Genomic DNA, 20,360 nt, shown 5'->3' with positions numbered 1-20,360 from the left:
TGCAGTGATGCCAAGTCTTCAGACACACACGATGCTGAGAACCTGCTCCAGAGCTTGGTCTCCAGCATGGACTCTGTTGCCAGCCTGGGTGGACCACACAGGGAAGCTGCAGCCGAGGAGCTGGGGGTGGAGGGTGCACCCAGCTGGATGGCACAGCCTGCAGCAGTGACCTGGGGTATGTTCCGGAAGGTGGTCCAGGATGCTTCCAGATCTTGTCATGCAAAGGCGTCCAGGAACTAGACTAACAGCACAAGCAGAAATGGAACATGCTGGTCACCAGAAGAAAGGGACAAGCAGGGCAGTCCCTGCCTGTTAAATTGGTGAGCAACACAAAGCAGAGTGCATAAAATCCTCCTTGTTGGTTATCTTAGAGAGGGCTCTGGGCCCCACCCTCAGGAGTACAAATCCATGGCCTTGGGTTGGCCTCAGGAGCAGGGGGCCATGCATCCTCCTGGCCCCACTGAAGACTGCTTCCTGGCATTTGCTCACCTCCCAGCTCCGCTCAGTGGTGCTCAGAGGGCTTCAGGATATAGATTGGGTTTAAGAGTAAACCAGTCCATGAGACCAGGGGATGGCAATGACCTGTGTCATCCTGTCCTTCAAAACTCACTTTCAGTTTAAATGAAAATTTCCGGTTAGCTCCACCTGACCCTCAGTAGGAAAGTTACAACGTCATTGCTATAGCTGGGATCTCAAGTGTCCCTGAAGATCTCTCTAGTGGATCCTTGTTCTCTAGCACTTCGGAGGTGGTGAAACTTGTAAGGGTGAGGAGACAGTCTTCAGTAATGGGGTGTGTGCCCTCGAAAGGGACTATGGGAATTCTTCCTTTCCTGGTCCCCTGACATGGGGTCGGTGGCTCTGCTGCTTGTCAACAGCCACACAGCACTGGGCCTGACCAATCACGGCCCAGGAGCTCCGCAACTGTGAGTTGCATTGAGCCTGCTCTCTGTAGACTCAATTATCTCAGGTATTTGCTGAAGTGATGGGGAATTGATTAACACAATCATGAATGTGTTAAAACAGAATATCCCCACCCTAGATGATGGACATAAAGTAAAAATGGCTTTCACTTCTGTCCTAATGGGAAATTTATTTTTTTAATATACCTTTATTGGTGCATTGTAGCCTCACATTATAATGTAGTTCAGAGTGATCGGGGCACCCATGCACACAGCACTTGGGGAGCTCCATCCCAGCTCCCTCCTGACTCACTCCCCTTCTCCATACATGATATTGAGATTGGCATTGGTAATGTCACATAGGCACATAATATCAATGGAAGTGTTCCCTTCATCAATTCTCCCTGTTTTCCCCTCCCTCTGTTGGAGCTTCTCCTTCATTGACTCAAGTCCCTCTGGTTTCCTGGTCACTCCCTAACTTCTACATACGAAAGAAAACATATGACCCTTGACTTTCTGTGACTGGCTAATCTCACTTATTATAATGTTTTTCAGGTCTCTCCATTTTCATGCAAACGACATATTTTTGTTCTTTTTTGCTAAGTAGAATTCCACTGTGTATCTATCTCATGATTTTGAAATCCATTCATATGTTGGCGGGCACCTAGGTTCGTTTCACAATTTGGCTGTTGTGAATTGTGCTTCTATAAACATGGATATGCACCTGTCACTATAATATTCTGATCTCAGTCACGTTGGAAAGATGTCCAGGAGTCGTATCGCTGGATTAGTTCTATCTCTGAGGCACGCAGAACAAATGATACAACAGAATGCACATTGTCACGGTTAAATAGAGAATGCCCCCAAAGAGATCCCATTTTAAGCTCAGGGCTGATATGACCGATCCTTCAGGGTTTGTGATCTCATCGGTAGATGACCTCATGGTATGGATTTATCTGCCTGGTGGCCTGGGCTGGAGGGGCGTGGCTAGAGAAGGTAGGTGAGAGTCATACATGGTCCCCGGTTTTCTTGCGTTTCATCTCTCGCTTCTAGGCTCCATGATGTAGGGAGCAGCGTCCATGTGCTCGCCTTATCTCTGCTCCTCCAAAGCCATTGCCTGAACTCTGAGATCTAAGAAAACAAAGCTTGTGAGAAAATACATTTTTCCTCTAAGTTGTAGGGTTAGTTAGTTGTCTTGGAGTATGGCAGTAAGAGCGTGCGCGTGCACACACACACACACACACACACACACACACACACACACTTAGGAATGACCAATCTGCTTCTTAACCAAGAGCTCCAATTTTTTCCTCAGCCTGCCTTTGCAGGTTGCTTCTCTGAAAGCAGACATTTGGAGACTGCCCTCTATCCTAGGATAGTGCTCATGGATGGATTTGATTCTCCACTTTTGAGTAAGTGTGTGTGTGTGTGTGTGTGTGTGTGTGTGTGTGTGTGTGTGTAAAGAGAGAGAGAGAGAGAGAGAGAGAGAGAGAGAGAGAGAGAGAGAGAGAGGCTATGGATAGAAGCCATGGGCATTCTACCTCTGAACTACACTCTCAGCCCTATTTTATTTTTATTTCAAGAAAAGGATCTGACTGGGTTGATGAGAGAATCTCTATTTTCTGAGGCTGTCCTTGAACCTGCGATGCTCCTGTCTCAGCCTTCCAAGTACTGGGACTACAGGCGTGCGCCACCACACCTAGCTGACTTTTGAGTGATTGTAGCACATTATGTAAGTACAAGCCAGTATATCATCACCATTAAGGAAAGTTCTGGAAGCTGAAACTAGCCCTCTGGGGAGATGATGGCTTATTACCTCCTCCTCCTCTGAGGGCTTTCACAGCGTTTCCAGAAGGAAGGTTTATTGCCATCCGGCTGAAGACTTCAAAACATTTTGCCAAAGTAGGGCACAGGTGACTTAACCGGGTCACAGGACTTTTTAAAGGCTTATACTTAAGAACTGGTCTTAGTTAATATCCCTTCAGACTTCAAAAGGTGCAAAAAAGATTTAGCGGGAACTTAAGAGAATTCATCTGGGGAGCAGGAAGTGTGCCCTTAACTTAGACCACAGTGACCCAGATCAATGTCAATACCTAGAAATAACTGCATATTCAGGGTAAAGAAGATTTTTTTTTCATTTTTGGATTGAGTATTTTTTAAAAGACTTCCTTTTTCTGAAGACATTGAGACTAAAACTCAAGCGGAAGTAAGTTTTTTGTTGTTGCTGTTTTTTCAATACTGGGGATTAAACCCAGAGGCATTCAAACTAATTTTTTATTCATTATTTTGAAACAGGGTGTCCCTATGTTACATAGGGCCTCATTAGATAGCTGAGCCTGGCTGCGAACCTGTGATCCTCCTGTCTCAGCCTCATAAGTAATAGGATTACAAACATGTGCCAACATCCCTGGCTGTGGAAATAAAGGTTTTGAGATGCAAGGAGAGGGAGAGAGGAATAGGAAAGGGAGATGGGGCGAAGAGGAAACCAGCACAGGGACACTTGATAGGCATGGCTTCTCCATAAGCAACTAATTGCCAGATTAGCAAGTAAAATATGCATGATTCCCCGTAACAAAAATAAGATTTCAGCATAAGTATGCTCTATAAAATGTTTGAGGTATAATATCAAAACATAATGTAATATTTATCTGATATCTAAATGTAACTGGGTGTCTGTGTTTTATCTAAGAACCTGATCAGGTAAAATCTTTTGAGAAGCTTCACAAGGCATGTCTTAGAACCCTGCTCAAAACTAGGAACAGGAAAGTATCAGCCATTTTTTTTTCCTGTCCCTTTTACTCAAAGGACAGCACACCAGGCGTTAGCTCTTCTGCACTTCTCAGAGTTGACATGAAGGATCTGAACAGATCTACAGAGGGCTCCCCCATCCTAGCAAACATCAGAAGATCCTGGGGGTAGGAACTCAAAGTGTTCTAGGAACACAAAGTTTGGTGTTTCCATCTGTACTTACGCAAAGCTAATCAAACACCCTGCAGAAGTGGCCCCATCCCAGCACCTAGAAGAAGCTTAATGCCAAGAGGGCCCAGCATGGGACCTGACGTGATGCTCCAGAGGTGCCTAAAATAGGCTTCTGGAAAGGGTGAGGCACAGGAGGTCTAAGTACATTTATTATTGATTCACTTGAGAGATATTGACAATGAATCTATTATATGCAGATCAACACAAGATACCCAGCTGTTCTGTCCTGGAACATCTCTAGATGAGTGTGTATCTCAGTAGATGCCTTTAAATAAGTCTTCTCTAGATCAGTTTTGTACCTTTCTCAAAAAGTCACTTGGGAATATCTATGTGGGTCTCTTTATAAGTTCTCTGTTCTGTCCCATTATATTTTTGTCTTTTTCTTTGGCCATATTACCCATTCTAGATGGCTATACCTATATGAAGTCTTGAAATTGGATAAACTGACTACTCCCCACTTTTCCTGTTTTGTTTTTTTTCCCTCTCAAAATGAGTTAGCTGCTGCGGCTCTTTGGTAACTTTTAGAATAATTTTGTTTGTATCTACAAAAATATTTTGCTGAGATTTTGATGTAATTTGTATTAAACTTGTTTATCAATTAAGAGAGAAGTGACATATCTACTATAGTGAATATTCCAGTTCGTGAACACAGTTCTGTCTCTCTGTGTATTAAGGTTTCCATTTATTTCATCAATACTTTATCGATTTCAGTATAAAAGTATTATGGACTTTTAAATTTTGTATTAGTGCATATTTGTCGTATAAAATAATGGGCTCTATTGTGGCATATTGTAGATAGATAGATAGATAGATAGATAGATAGATAGATAGATAGCATATTTTGGTCATACTGGCCCTAATTACTCTTTTCCTATTTTTAATCTCCTCTTTCCCTGACCTTTCCCTTTTTTCATCTTCTCTGAGAGCCTCCCTTCTACTTTCATGACCGTACCCATCAGCATTCTTGCAACCATAATCTTAAGATCTGACCACATAACTTAGAGGGAAGAAGATGTATTTTCTGTGGTTTCGGGCTCGGTACATGTGAGGTCAGAGACTGAAGATTTGAACACATGATGACAGGGGGGAGAGGAAGAGCACATGGTTGCTTTCATGGCTTCACATCATGGAGGTCAGAGTAAGAGACAAAAGTGGGAGAAGGAGCCAATATATACTCTCCAAGGCTGCACCCCCAGGGACCACCTTCTCCAACTGCTCCGACTGGCCTACCAGGTACCACCCAGGTCAACCATTACAATGGGTTTATCCTCTTCTTGGATTACAGTCCTCATGACTCAATTATGTCAACCCCGAATGCTAATAAATGAGCTCTTTAGAGGACATTTTATATATAACTATAGCAATGTTGTCTTTTTTTCTAGTTTTCACATGAGAGAAATCATATGATAGTTGTCTATTTGAGTATGACTTATTTCATTTAATATGACGATCTTCAGTTTTCTCCAGTTTCCTCCAAAAGGCAGGATTTTATTCTTTTATGGTGAAATAGTATATATATATATATATATATATATATATATATATATATATATCTTTATCCATTCATTCATTGATGAGCACTTAGGCTCTTGTGAATTTTGCTGCAATAAGAATGGTTATGCAGCCGGGCATGGTGGGGCATGCTTGTAATCCCAGCATTTGGGAGGCTGAGACAGGAGGATTGGGGTTTGCGGACAGTCTCAGCTACTTAGTGAGGCCCTTTGCAACTCAGTGAGACCCTGCTTCAAAATAAAGAATAAAAATATAGGGCTGGGGGTGTAGCTCAGAGGTAGAATGCCCCTGGGTTCCACTTTCAGTACTGAAAAAAAAAAAGGTTATGCAAGTGTCTCCATAGTATACTGAAGTTTAATTCCTTTGAGTACATACTGAGCAGTAGTATAACTGGATCATATGGCAGTTTTATTTTTAGTTGTTTTGTAGAATCTACATGCTGATTTCCATAGTAGCTATACTAATTTACATTCTTACAAATAATTCTTAAAAATTTCATTTTCCTCACCAGCATTTACTATTGTTTGTATTTTGATGATTGCCATTCTGATTGAGGTAAGATGGAATCTCAATGTAGTTTTGATTTATATTTCTCTCATGACTAAAAATGTTGAATACTTTTTATAATTATTTGCCATTTGTACTTCTTTTGAGAATTGCTTATTTATTTATTGTGATGTATTTCCTTTGGTGTTAAGTTTTTTAAGTTATGTATATATTCTGGATATTAATCCTCTGTCAGATTTCTACATTGAAAACTACAAAACACGGAAGAAAAAAACTGAAGAAGATACTAGAAGGTAGAAAGACTTCCCATGTTCATGGATTGTTAGAATTAATATTGTTAAAACTATATTAGCAAAAGTGACCTACAGATTATTTTTGTTGGGGTTACACCTATATATTTCATTGTTAAATTATTATAAATAAAATGTAATTTAAATTCTGTGTCTGTGTTCTCATTACTAGTATATAAGCATAGAATTGATGTTGGTATGTTTATTTAGTATCTAGCAACCTTGCCCGACTCATTCACTCATTCTTTCATCGATTTTCTATGCTACCAATTATGTCATTTGAAAAGAGGGGCTGTTTCATTTCTTCCCTTCCACTTTTTGCACTTTAAGTTTTTCTGTGTCTTACTTCTCTGTCTAAACATTACATCACATAATGATGAAAGTAGGCATCCTTCTTTTCTTGATTTCATTCTGAGGTGGAAAGTGTCCAGTTTTTCACCATTAAATATAGTGTTGTAATTTTGTTGAGGTTTTTGTACATGCTCTTTATCAAGTTAGAAAGTCTCTTATTTTTATTTTCTAAGATATATTATTATAATGAATGTTGGACTCTGTTAAATAAAATTTTCCTATTGACTAATAAGATCATGCAAATATTCTTCTTTTACTTGTGAATGTGATTCAATATACTGGTTAATACAGAACAAGCCTTGTATGCAAGGAATAAGCCCCACTTGGTCTTGGGGTAACTCAGTTGTCTTTTCTAGTACTTTGTTAAGGATTTAAAATTTCATGTAAGTAAGGGAAATTCATCTGTAGTTGTTATTGAAATTTTAAACTTTTCTAGATGTCAGTACCAAGGTAATTCTAGCTTTATAGAATTAATTGGAAAGTGTCCACTTCTTTTCTGTTTTCTGGAAGACATTTGTGTTATTAATGCTATTTTTAAAATACTTGGTAAAAATTTCCAAAGAAGGAATCTGGGTAGATCTCCATTGTAGTAGATAACGTTAGCTTCTGGGTAAAGAAGGGTCTGGGAACTTGGGGCTATATGGTGAAGTCATATGCAGTGGCAGGTGCCCCTTCCTACTTTAACTTGTTGGGGAAATAACAAAAAAAATTTAACAGGCCGGGTGTGGTGATGTACGCTTGTAATCCCCCCAATCACTTGGGAGGCAGAGACAGGAGGATCGCACAGGTTCAAAGCCAGCCTCGCTGGCTTAAGAGATACTGTTTCCAAATAAAAAAAAAATCTAAAATAGGTCTTGGAGTGTAGCCTTCCTGTAGAAGGGTTTTCAGGAACCCCAGTGCCACCAAAAAAAAAAAATTAAGACAGGGGGAAAACTAGAAGTTGTGGAAATATCAAAAAGTATAAAAATGAATCCAAACATTTGTGTAGCAGCTAAAGAGAAATTTCAGAAAGCAAATTATGAGAGAAATAATTTATTCAAGAGATGGACTGAAGAAGAAACTAGTCAGAGCTGAAAAGAACATTAATGAAGTCAAGAACCTAGGAAGTTAACGGGAATGTTTCACAGAGAGATAAAGAGATGGAAACCCAAAGAGATAATGGATATTAGAAATCTAAAGCCTAGGGAAGAGGTAATGAATGAAGAATTCCAAACATGGAAGAAGCAGAATATAAAAACAAATTTAAACCTAAAGACACTGTAATAATACTGCAGAAGATCCTGGTACCTGCTGCCCATTCTCCCTTTACCACAATAACTTGTTATATACCTTATAAATAACTAGGAGAGAGATGCTTAGAGATTCCAAACACAAAGTAATGAAAAGGTGACACAAATGTTAATGACCCTGCTTTATGGGTTTGATCAGTATACACTATGTAGTGATGTTGAATTATCACAGTATACCTCAAGTATATGCAACTATCCCATCTAAGTAAAAAAAGTGAAAAATCTGTGGATGGAGGTTGAAATGTGAACTATGCTGACCTGGTCACTCCGTTTTGTATACAGATATCAGATGATCATGTACCCTGTAAGCATGCACAATTAAAATAATAATCATCATTAATAGACTCATAGAAGGTTGAGAAAGGAAAGAAATTTAAACTATTTCTAAGAAAGAAAATTACCTATGCAGGAAAGACAATTAGAATAAAAATAAATGTGTTAATACATTGGAAAGAGGTTTCACAGGACTACAGTAAAGTAATAACTGATCTAGAATTCTATACTAGCTAAATTATGACTCAAGGTCAAAGACATTAAATAAAGACATTTATACATATATTTCAGACATATAAAAACCAATTGGTTATACAGGGGAAGTTCTCTTTTTGGTGGTACTGAGGATTGAACCCAGGGGCATTCTACCTCTGAGATACACCACCAGCTCTTTTTATTTTTTATTCTAAAACAGAGTCTCTCTAAATTCCTGAAGCTGGTCTCAAACCTTCAATCTTCCTGTCTTGGCCTCCCATGTATTGGGATTACAGGTGTGTGCTACTATGCCTGGCTAGAAAGTTCTTTTTATAAAATAAAACATATAAGTGTACGTGAATGCCAAGCGTTGGCAAAGATGTTAAGATACAAGAGCTCTCCAAAAGAGCTGGCAGGTGTGAGAGTAGATGCATGGTGTTTTAGAGAGCTTTGGCCTTTGCTAGTAAAGCCAGGAACAACCCTCAACCCCAGAAACCCATCTTCTCTATTTGCAACCTGGACCTGAAACTCTTGTGTATGTACACTAGGTCATGTGTGCAGAAGTTTCCTTCGCTTTGTTGTTTAAAAGAAGGAAAAAGTGAAATAACTTAATATGCTTCAGTTGGGAAATGTGCAAATAAATTGTGATACAGTCCTACAATGACACGTAAAAGCACTAGAAAAATAATTTAATTTTGTGTAAATCAGCCTGGATGGTGCTAAAAGATAAGGTTGAATTTTAAAAGCCATAGCAAAATTAGATGCCCAGAACTGTCATAATTGTTCATAGATAACAATGCTAAAAATGATTCATGAGTTAGCATTAGATGTGTGTATATATGGTGTATGTGTATGTTAGTAGTAGTAGTAGTAGTAGTAGTAGTAGTAGTAGTAGTAATAGCAGTATTAGGTATATAAGTACTTTGGCAGAAAGAATAAACAGAGATTGTGAGAGTAGTTGCTTCTGGGGTACTCTTCCTGTAGCAAGGAAGGAAAGAAATTATATCCACCCACTTTCATCACTATAATAAAATACATGAGGCTGGGTCCTTATAAAGAAAAATGGTTTAGTTAACTCATAGTTCTGAAATTTCAAGGGCCTGGGGCTGGCATGGAGCCCTCCAGTGAGGACTGCATCATGTAGGGGGATCCGTGGGAGCAAGAAATCACATCACAAGAGAGGAAGCCGAAGAGAGAGACGGGGGTCCCAGGCTCCTTGTGAGCGCTCACCTCCAGCTGACCGCAGGAGCTCCCACTACGCTCCACCTCCTGGGGGCTCACCACCTCCAACACATGGACACTTGGGGGCACGCCATACACAAACCATAAGAGAAATGGTCAAAGGGAGTTTTAAATCACACTCATTATTTGTTTCAATTGCAAAATAATTTTAATTGAAGTAACACGTGAAATTTTCCAAATACATTGAGTTCAAAGGGATTTGTTATATTTTTCAATGATTTTTAAAATTTCTCCTGCACTTTTCCATTTTGTCAGGGGTTTGAAGGGAAGAGAGTGGACACAAAGCACCAAGAGACCCTGGCAGAAATGTTGCTGGATTGAATAAGGATAGAGCGGCTGGAGCTGGAAAGAGGGCTGGGGGTCCATGGAAGCACAGAGACTGAGATTGGCCAAGACCATTGTTCCAGTTATCTATTGCTGCATAACAAACCACCCCTAAACAATAAAGGCTTTTCTCACTCCGTGACTCTGCTGGGCTTGCCTGGATTCACTGGCTGTGTTTGGAGGGTGCTGGGCTCTATTCAGTTGTGATGGTCTTGCTGGCTCAGCTACTGTCCTGTGTTATCTTTTAATTCAGATTTCCTCACGCAGTGGCCACCCTTGGCATGTGTGCAAGGGCTAAGCCATAAAACAGAAGCACTCAAGTCTCCGTGTCGTGTTCACTGGTGTCCCCGCTGATCTGATCAAGTTACATGGGAGAAGAGAGTGTACACCGGGATGATCACGTATTCACGGGAGGCCGTTACTCCAGCTACCCACCATGGCAGTCTTGAATCTATTAAGGTGGTGTTGTAGTGACACAGAGAAAGACAGAAAGCCAGGTATAAAAGCTGAGCAGCAACCTTGGGGGAAGATAAATGGATAAAATTATTGAAGAACAAGGTGGGATCATGAGCTGTACTATAAATCAAGATTTACTATAAAGTGAGAAAAGGATATTTTAACAAGGTAACAAAGCACTAACCATAAAACAAAGGATCGATAAATGTGATTACATTAAAATTATAAATGTTTACCAAAAGATTCCTTGGGGTAAAGAGATGTGCTGTGGAGTGGAAGAAGAGATCAAAACGTTTGTAATCAATAGAGGATCAGATTTCAGGTGAGAGAAGTAGTAATCCTTGTGGGGAAGATGGACAACCCAAGAAAAAATCTATTTAAATATGTGTGTGCATGCGTGCATGTGTGTGCATGTATGTGTGTGTGTGTGCGTGCATGTGTGTGTGGTGTGTGTAAACAGATGAATTCCAACTGGGCAATAAACATATACAAAGATACCCAACCTCATTACTAATTAGAAAAATGCAAACTAATGCCACAATGAGATACCAAAACATACATACCAGATGGGTGAGGTTTTAATGATCCAACAATATGAGGTGGTGGCATTCCCTGGTAGTGAGTGCATGTTTTTTTTAGCTGGGAACCTGTGCAGGGAATTTTTCAGCACAGCAAACTGACAGTGCCTGAAGTGTTCTATCAGCCATATAATGGATAATGGATAAATAAATTGTAAAATGCTTGAAATGAAAATTGAGTAAGTTACAGCTGTACACACCAGCACAGTGCAATCTCACAAGCAAATAGTTTGCTGAAGAAGCGAGTCATCAGGAGAACATGCAATTCAATCCCTGTTCAGGCAGGACCAGTGACAGGCTGAATCTAAACTCGGCGGCTCAGGGATGTGTGCATACGCGGCAAAGAAGGAAATAAAAGCAAGATAATCATCGTCAAAAGAAGTCAAAAGAGCAGTGACCTCAAAGGAGAGGGTAGCAATGTGGTCAGTGAGAAGTGTGGAAGGATTATCTGCACTCTTCTAAGGCCCTGACCAAAGTTTGTTTCTTGACCCAGGTAATGGTTATACAGTTACTCTTTCTACAACTATTCTTGAAAATAAAAGAATAAATGGTGTTACTTGAAGGGAACAAGGGTGGGTGAGGGACATTAGGACATAAGGCGCACATGCAAAATAGTCAGTGATATTTTGGATGGAGGCACTGAAACAGAGAAAGCTCTTGGAACATAACGGATCCAGAAATACAACTGTGAAGTGTGTTGGCATCTTTTCATTGCTGCAACCAAAATGCCTGCAATAACAAACTTGTAGGGAGGAGATATTTGTTTTGGTTCATGGTTTCTAAGGTTCTATCCATGGTTCTCTCTATTACTTTGGTCCTAAAGTAAGGCAGAGCATCATGGTGGAAGAGTGCGAGGAGAGTTGCTCGGCTCATGGCGACTGGAAAGCAGAGAGCAAGAGCGAGAGCGAGAGCGAGAGAGAGAGAGAGAGAGAGAGAGAGAGAGAGAGAGAGAAGATGTAGTAGCCAAGATCATGCCCCTACTTACTCCAACAAATGTATTAATTCGCTGATGAGGTTAAAGCCCTCATTATCCAATCACTTTCCAAGATCCCCATCTCTGGATGCCCTTGCACTGGAGACAAAACCTTCAACACACGAGTTTCAGGGAAATATTCCAGATTCAAGCCACAGCAGCGAGAGTTGATGTTGGGTCAGATATGCTGGGGGACAAAGAGTGAGATGGCAAGAATGACTTTTAGATTCTTGACTTGTTTACTGGGTTGTGCTGGACCATTCACTCAAGTGGCTTTGTCATGGGGAATTGATCATTTTTAACTTTTTGATTTTGTGGTGCATTCAAGACATTCAGCCAAGGAGGCAATCGCCGTATGATCTTGGTGCTCAGGGACAACAAATGAGCTGGAGATACAGGTTTCAGAGGTGCCTGTACCTATGGCTGACAAAGAAAAGGTGGGGGTTGGTGAAGTCTAAGAGATGTGTCTTGAGTTTAAGACATCAAGGTCATTGGAATCTTCCACCAAAATTTGCCACCTGGGATGAAAGCCAGATTGCAGATGGCGGAGTGTGAGAGGCACAGATTGCCAATCCCATCTGGGAATGGAGAGGAGAAGGAATATCTTTCCTTATCCCATGGTGAGGTTCATGGCCAAGGATCCTGTAACAGTAGAAACATGAACAAAAGAAAAGCATGCCATCTTATTTAGTAGACATTTTATGAAGCAGGAGAGCCTGAAGAGCAGCAAAAACTTCAATGTTCATAGCTGGATTTGATGAACGGTGCACAGTGGTGGGGAGCTTTTCTCCTCCAGGTACATGAGGGTCAGGTCTTATGAAGCATCTCAAGGGAATGTTAGAAAATTCATCCTAAGTGTCATAGATTGCTCCATGAACTTTTTGCTTCTTCTGCTTTCTTGGATGCCGAGGTGCTGTCTACTGTGATAGCATGAACTGAGCCCCGTCACTAGCAAAACCAGGTCAAGAACCAGGCCTTTCTTGCATGAATTCAGCTATACATTATCAAGGTTTTTTCTCCACATCTCCAGCACCTGGAAAAGCAGTCCTGGCACCTGGTGGCTCCTCGGTAAGACCTGTGGCATTAATGAAGGTGGAGTGAGCACTTTAGTGTTTTCAAAACCAAATCAACCCCAGTGTGTGATTCAGACATTCCTCACAGTGACCAAATACCTGAGAGCAGTGGGGCAGGAAAAGGAAGAGAGGTAAGAGAAAGAAAGGGAGAAGGAGAGAGGAAGAGAGAGAGGGAGAAGGAGAAGGAGAGAGGAAAGGGGAGAGAGGGAGAGGGAGAGAGGGAGAGAAGAAGCAGAAGAAGCAGGAGAAGGGAAAGGAGGAGGAGGAGGAGGAGGAGGAGGAGGAAGAGGAGGAGGAGGAGGAGGAGGAGAAGAAGAAGAAGAAGAAGAAGAAGAAGAAGAAGAAGAAGAAGAAGAAGAAGAACAACAACAACAACAACAACAACAACAACAACAACAACAACAACAACAACAACATTAACAACAAGAGAAGACAAGAGAAGCCTGAGACAGGAAACACTCTTCCAGGCACACCCCCAGTGCCCCACGTCCTCCAGCCATGCTCCTCTGCCTACTACCTGGAGTTCTACCATTTCCCTGAGCTCCATACAGCTCTTGATGGATTCATCCACTGATGAAGTTAGAGGCCTCAGTACCAATCCATTCCCCAAAGCTCTGCCTCTGGACATGGCTGTGCTGGGGGCTGAGTCCTCTTCGCATGGACCCTCAGGGGACACTCCAGACACAAAGCATGATGTCACTTAATCAACAGTGGCAGCAGCTGCCTTTTAAATATTTACACCCAAGCGAGACGCTTACTTATGGAAAGCTCATTCATTATGTGCACATTGTTGTAAGCAGTTCCTTAATCATGAAGCAAATTCACAGTAAGCTAAAAACTAATTGCATTAGATCCTGTGGGTAACTGAACGACAGTGCCCCAAGCCCCTCTCGCCCACGAGGGCTGGACACCTGGGAACAGCTCCTAACAAGTTGTCCTGGAAGGAGGGAGAGCAGTTACCAAGGGCCAGGTCTCGGCCCATGCACCAGGCACACTCGGCAGCACTACCTGGGGTGCGCAGGGGGGTCCCTGCGGTGGCTAGCACTGCTAAGTTCAAAGCGTCTCCTCCGAGCCTCAGTGCCTTCCAGAGCCCTCTGCACCCTTACCGTCTATTCTCCTGGGTGTGCAATGACTGTGGATGGCAGTCAAGGTAGCCGCAGACCAAAAGCCTCCTAAGAAGTACGGTGGCCAGAGGGCACCCAGGGCACTGCTGCTGTCTAGATGGTTCTAGTTCTGCCATCTTCCTGATGAAGGATGAGTCTCCTCAAGAAGCCAGGGATCATTCCTACAAGTTCAGGGTCGTTCTTAGGACACCAACCAGGGGAAGCAGGAAAATGCAGAGCTAGCAGATAGGACCAAAGCAAGTCGCTACTGCTGGCTCCCTTGTCCACCTGGCTGAAAACCAGGGCTCCCTGGAGGGTGGGGTGTGCCAGTATGTGGAATGACCTAGGAAGATTTGGGGAAGCTCTGATTAATATATTTCAAAAGAAAATAATTGGTATATTTCAAAATAGTTGTATCAAAATGGAGGCAGACATGGATAAAGAAAGGACTTGGTTTCGGCCTAACAACAGGCAGCTATTCCAGTGTAAATCAACCTAGCTCAAAGTACTTAAGAAGTCAATAGAGGAGAGCTAGGGCTTCCTCTTTCTAAAGACAGATCTACATGATCTAGGGGGGATGGGGCAGGGTTTGACCTTGCCCTTTATGAAAGGAGACACCTCGCTAGGGGAGGTACCTTACAGGGACGTTCACGTCAGAGTCACGCAAACAAGATGGAGGTCATGGGTATAAAAAAAGGCCAAGTCCACGTGTCAGCCCTTGGGTGTACTCATTCGAGTCATCCCCTCATGCCATCTTGGCATGGGGCTGTATTTCTATTTTCTGTATTTCTATCTTTCTAATAAACTTCTTTAAATCTTCAGCAGCTGTCCAAGCGATGAATACTTATTCTTAGCTTAGGATAAGAATCCACAGGTTTTTCTGTTTGTCTGTTTGTCTGTCTGTGATAGTGGGGGGGGGATTACTTGTCCACACATACACCACACACATTTCTCCCCCCAACATATTCCCGCAACATGGGGACCATGTCCAGCAAGGCCACATGCTTCAGAGCTTCCAGCCCCACAGCAGGGCCTATGGTATATTTAAAATAATAAAAGCACAGAGCATAAATGCTTTGCATGTGTTATTTCTTTTAATCCTTAAGCACAGGAATTTTGTTTGAGTATGGGGCATTGGGGATTAACCAGAGGGGCTCTACCACTGAGCTGCAGCTCGAACCCTTTATGGTTTTTATTTTGAAACAGGGTCTCGTTCTATTTCTGAGGCTGGCCTCTAACCTTTGATCTTCCTGCCTCAGCCTCCCAGGTACTTGGATGACAGATGTGTGACACCACAGCCGCACCCGCCCACCTAATTTTTAGGCCATTATTAGGCCCATTTTACAGATGAGAAAACTGAGACCCACAGAGCTTAAATAGCTTGGTCCAGCCATGAAGCTGCTGGAGGGGAGCCGGATTCAGGCCTCTACATCTGAAATGTACCCGTTGCCTTTGTCGCTCCCAGACCCAGGTAATGAAGCCCAGGCTGGAAGAGTAGGGAGAAGTAGTCAGCAATCCTTCCCACTTATTTCCTAATATTTGTTTCCGGTTTGATCAGTCCTGCCATATTTACTTTCCCATTGCTGTCTTTCTCAGCTGGAGTTCTTTCTCCAACATAAGTGCAGGGAAAGCATCTCATTAAGAGAAGCAAGGATGTTCGTCCCTCTGCCTCATACTGCCAGGGCTAAATATTTAAATCAGGGCACACTGGGCAGACACAGGCAAGGAAACAAAAGAAATAGCGATTCTGAAAGCACACAGATTAGCCTAGAGGCTGTTCTACTTTTTTCAACCATGGCCCGCACACGGATTTCATGTCTCGCCGCCTCCCGCCTTTTGTCTAGTATTATTATTTCTCATCAATTACAAGGCCTGTCTGCAGGATACGGCAGCGAGGCGAGACGGCATTGTGGATGGCTTGGTAGGCTAAGTGTGCATCCTAGCAATAGGCCCGACAGCGAAAGCGGGAGTGAGGTGCGGGGTTTGGCGGGGAAGAGTCATCCTTGAAGAGGATGCTGGGCGTCTGGGGCTGTCTGTATCCAATAAGCAGCCAGATGACCCAGAGGGGGTGCAAGATGCTATTTCTGGTTTTGTTTTTCATTGTTATTTTTTTTTTTTAGCTCCAAAGTCTATAAACTTGGAATCAATTCCGGAACGTCTGCACGCATTTCAGGTAGGTAGAGCTGACACAGGACAAGAGGAGGGCGGCCCGCAGAGAGCCACGTGCGAAGGGGAGGAAGTTTTCTGTAACTTTCGAAGCTTTGATTTATTGCCGTATTCAAAAATTAATTATAGCCTGAGGTCTCTGAAATAAAGGAGGGGGGAGAGAAAAGGGGCAATATTTCAGTGGCGCATCTGGTAGCAGGCACAGCAGCTTCTGCCTAGGAAAGCTGACCCCTTCCCAGCAAACTGAGCTAAAGCAAATGGTCCCACTTTGCAGGCCATCTCCCGGGGCCCGAGAGCCATCACCATTTGGAATATCATTAGCATCTTTTTTCCTCCCAGGTCCTGGGGAGAAAATCGCATTCTCAATACAGCAGGCATCTGTGGCTGCAGCCTTAAATGAAGACATACAACTGGTGGTCTCTGATCCCTGCTCAAGGTAACCTCTGCTGGTTCATTATGGGCTTAATAAGAGCTCTGGTCCAGGCATGAGAAATAGCCTTGCACAAAGGTGCAAGCCGGGCAGGGCCCAGGAGAGGGAGAGGACAGGCTTTAGAAATGAGGCGATAAGGGATTTTTATGTTATTTATTTATTCATTCATTCATTCATTCATTCATTTGCCACTTTGGAACCTATCACCATCACCAGCCACCAGCTCTATGGATTCTCTAGCCAGCAGAGGTTGGGAAGGGAGGCCAGGCCTGTCCTCCCATGTGCAGCGGCTCAGAGGCAACTGAAGTGGCCTCACCCTGAGCCTGGGGCCAAGTCCTGCTCCAGGGTCCCCGTGACAGCTACATCAGCTATAGCTTATTCTTTCCTCCTTAGCACAGGGCCCTAGATAACATTTAAAAACACTGGTGGTGCACGCTTGTAATCCCAGCATTCGTGGAAGTGGAGACTGGAGGATCACGGTTGGCAGACAGCCTCAGCTACTTAGCGAGACCCTTTGAAACTCAGTGAGACTCTGTTAAAAAAAATAGAGCTGGGGGGTATAGCTTGGAGATATAATACCCCTAGGTTCCATCCCTGGTATCGCAAAACAAACAAACAACAAAAACCCCACAGAGATTGCCCGACATGGTGGCACATGCTTGCAATCCCAGTACTTGGGAGGCTGAGACAGTAGGATAAAGGTTCGCAGCCAGCCTCAGCTACTTAGTGAGGCCCTCCACAAATTAGTGAGACCCTGCTCCAAAATAAAGAATCAAAAATGGGGTGGGGGTGTAGCTCGAAGGTAGAATGCCCCTGGGATCCATCCCTAGTATCACACACACACACACACACACACACACACACACACACACAGCCACAGAGATTAACCAAGTATGGTGTTGCATGCCTATAATCTCAATACTAAAGACACTGAGACAGGAAGATAGCGAGGGCCTGCTTCAAAGTAAAAAAAATAAAATAAAATAGTGCTAGGGATATAGCTCAGAAGTAAAACACCCCTGGGTTCAATCTTCAGTATCGCACAAACACATACACACACATTAAAAAAAACATAGATTATTCGTGCTTTGGGGGTGCTTTTGTTTTAAAGACTCAACACATTTTTAACTACCTCTTAGGTGTTGGACAGTAAGAATAACATAGGAAAGGTCTGTGTCATAGAACTGCCTCAATCCCTTGGAGAACAGAGAACCCCAGATTCCACAGAGGCCTGGAGGAGGTTGGCTGTGAAGGGCTGAAGGTCTTTTCGGATGTTAGCTGTAGCCCAGTCTTGGTGCGAGTATAGACGCTTGGACAGCAAGGTAGTTTGGGAGAGCAGTACTTGGAGTTCAGTGCCATGAACCTGGTTTGTGGGGGACATTAAGGGAAGCTCTGCTATGGAGCTTGGGCTCTTCAGGAGAATCATAGCAAATCGGGGTGGGTAGGGAAGGAGGGTCACAGAGGAGCAGCCATGACCCCTCAGCTGGGAGGAAGCCGCGTCTTCAATAACTCTGACTGGGCCCCAAAGCACCAAAGCCTAATTCGAAGTTCCTCCGCTCTTCTGTCTCCATGGCTTTAGAAGCAGAGGAGGAAGAATAGCATCCAGTGTCTCATAGGAGACAATGGCCTGGAGCCAGTGTGGGGTGGGAGAGGAAGGCAGCCTCAGATCCGCCCTGACACGACCGCGCCCTGGCCTCTCAGACCCTGCTTCCGCCCTGAGAATAATTAGCTGCCTTCATGGAGAATCTTTCCCTTCCTCTCTTCCACAGCCACTGCCAGCCCCTGGATGCACACAGAGCCAGGCTTTGTCAGAATGCTCCACGAAATTTTCTGACCCTGCTTGGGGCAGGGGCATCGCGGGGTCCCAGCCGTGCGGACGTTCCTTGACCTCCAGAAAATGAGGGGGAGACGGAAAGCGGAGACTCCACGGTCTGTTCGATTTCTACGGCCGCTTCAGAAATGTCTGCAACTATACTACACACATCTGGGAGGTAAGGGAGCAGAGGCAGGAAACAGAAACAGAATCCAAGATGGATGCGGAGCTGCCGCTGGGCACGGAACCATCCCCTAGATGAAGGGGAAGCCAAACTGGTGACACCTTGGGACAGGCCTCCAGCAAGAGCCTGACACTTTGGCCACCTCACTGGGGCCACAGTTTATGGGGAGAAGGTCCTGGGTGGGTGAGGCCTCAGAGGGGCCCCTGGGTCTAGGTGAGCCATGTCTCAGGAGAACCCAGGCTCACCAAGATCATGGGAGGAGGACCAGAGGAATCTCTTTGTTGTCAGAACAGTCTTTGTTCTCTCCAAGAGCAACCAGGGGATCCTTTTATGGCAGTGGCTGGAGCCCTCACGGAGGCTCTTTCCTGCTTTTGAGCCAAGAGGGAAGGTCACTGAAATGTGGCCTCATGATCCCCTGTTTCCCACACAAACTTCTGAGTTTCTCTGCACACAGATGGAAGACTCCCTCCTGACCAAACTTCCCTGACTCCTGCTGAGCCGCTCAGTCTCTGGTATGCAGAGCCTGGTTTGGGCAGTTCTTGCCAGCATCCTGCTAACTCGGGGTAGGAAAGCCCACCCCTGACATCCAGCCAGGTTCCTCTTTCTGCCTTTCCTCCCAATGATGACCCTGCCCTTGGGCTACACATTTGCTCCCCAGAGGATGCTCTGGGTTCCAGGGTCACAATCCTGCCCAAGAGCCAGTCCCCTTGGCTGGTCCAGCTCCACCACTGTGTATTTCCCTTAACAACACCCACAACCTGTAATGTCCACATGGGGCTGTAAACCCCATGCACAAGCAAATGAAAGATTAAATTAGACAATCACTGATGTGTAACCGGAGCAACCAACAGCTCTCACCCTGGCCTGCCCACTGCTTGTTTGCAGGCATGAAAGTGAGAAGTTGGGGGCCCAGGGAACCCCAAGGGCTGGCAGGCAGGTGAGGGAGGCCTGAGAGATCCCACTTCTCTGTTACTTTTGCCCAAACTATCCACAGGCAGAGGCAGCAAAGTGGCCGCCCTCTCTCAGCCTCTGGAGACGCTGAGTCTCCTGTCCCGGGGCGCAAGGGGAGAGAACCAGGAGCGTAAAATTAGAAAGCCCAGTTCCAGGAGCCACGTGGGGCACAATTGTTTTGAACAAGTATTTGCTTGATTTGAACTATTAAACAGGAGCATTATCTGATAATTATTCCCTAATGATATGTCTTTATACCTGTCATCCCACACAATAATTAGCTATGGTGTGTTTAGAACCCTGAGAGAATATTTTGAGACTTGAAGGACCGGAAGGCAAATCAACAAGAATAAAATTGTAGAAGGATCAGGAGCATCGGTCAGAAACATGCCCTGGGATGACCTAAAATACCACATTTATACTTTTTTGGGGTGAGAGGTAAAGACAAAGACTCAGAGAATTGAACTGCAGCCACTACGGAATCTACACGGTGCTGAACTCATCTACCACAGAGTAACCTTAAAAATCTGCGCACACCTGAAATCCTCCAGTACCTGGGAGGGCCAGCTTTAGCAAACGGGTGAGGCCCTCAGCAACTTAGCAAGACCCCGTTTCAAATTAAAAATTAAGATAGAGTTAAGGGTATAGCTTGGAGGTAGAATGTACCTGGGTTCAATCCTCTCAGTGCAACAATTAAATAAATAAATAAATAAATAAATAAATAAATAATAAATAGCTGGGTGTGGTGGCACATGCTTGTGATCCCAGCATT

The sequence above is a fragment of the Muscardinus avellanarius genome, assembly GCF_963383645.1.
Source record: "Muscardinus avellanarius genome assembly, chromosome: 3".
Taxonomy (NCBI): domain Eukaryota; kingdom Metazoa; phylum Chordata; class Mammalia; order Rodentia; family Gliridae; genus Muscardinus; species Muscardinus avellanarius.
The sequence above is the reverse complement of the archived record's forward strand: the minus strand, read 5'-3'. Positions refer to the sequence as shown.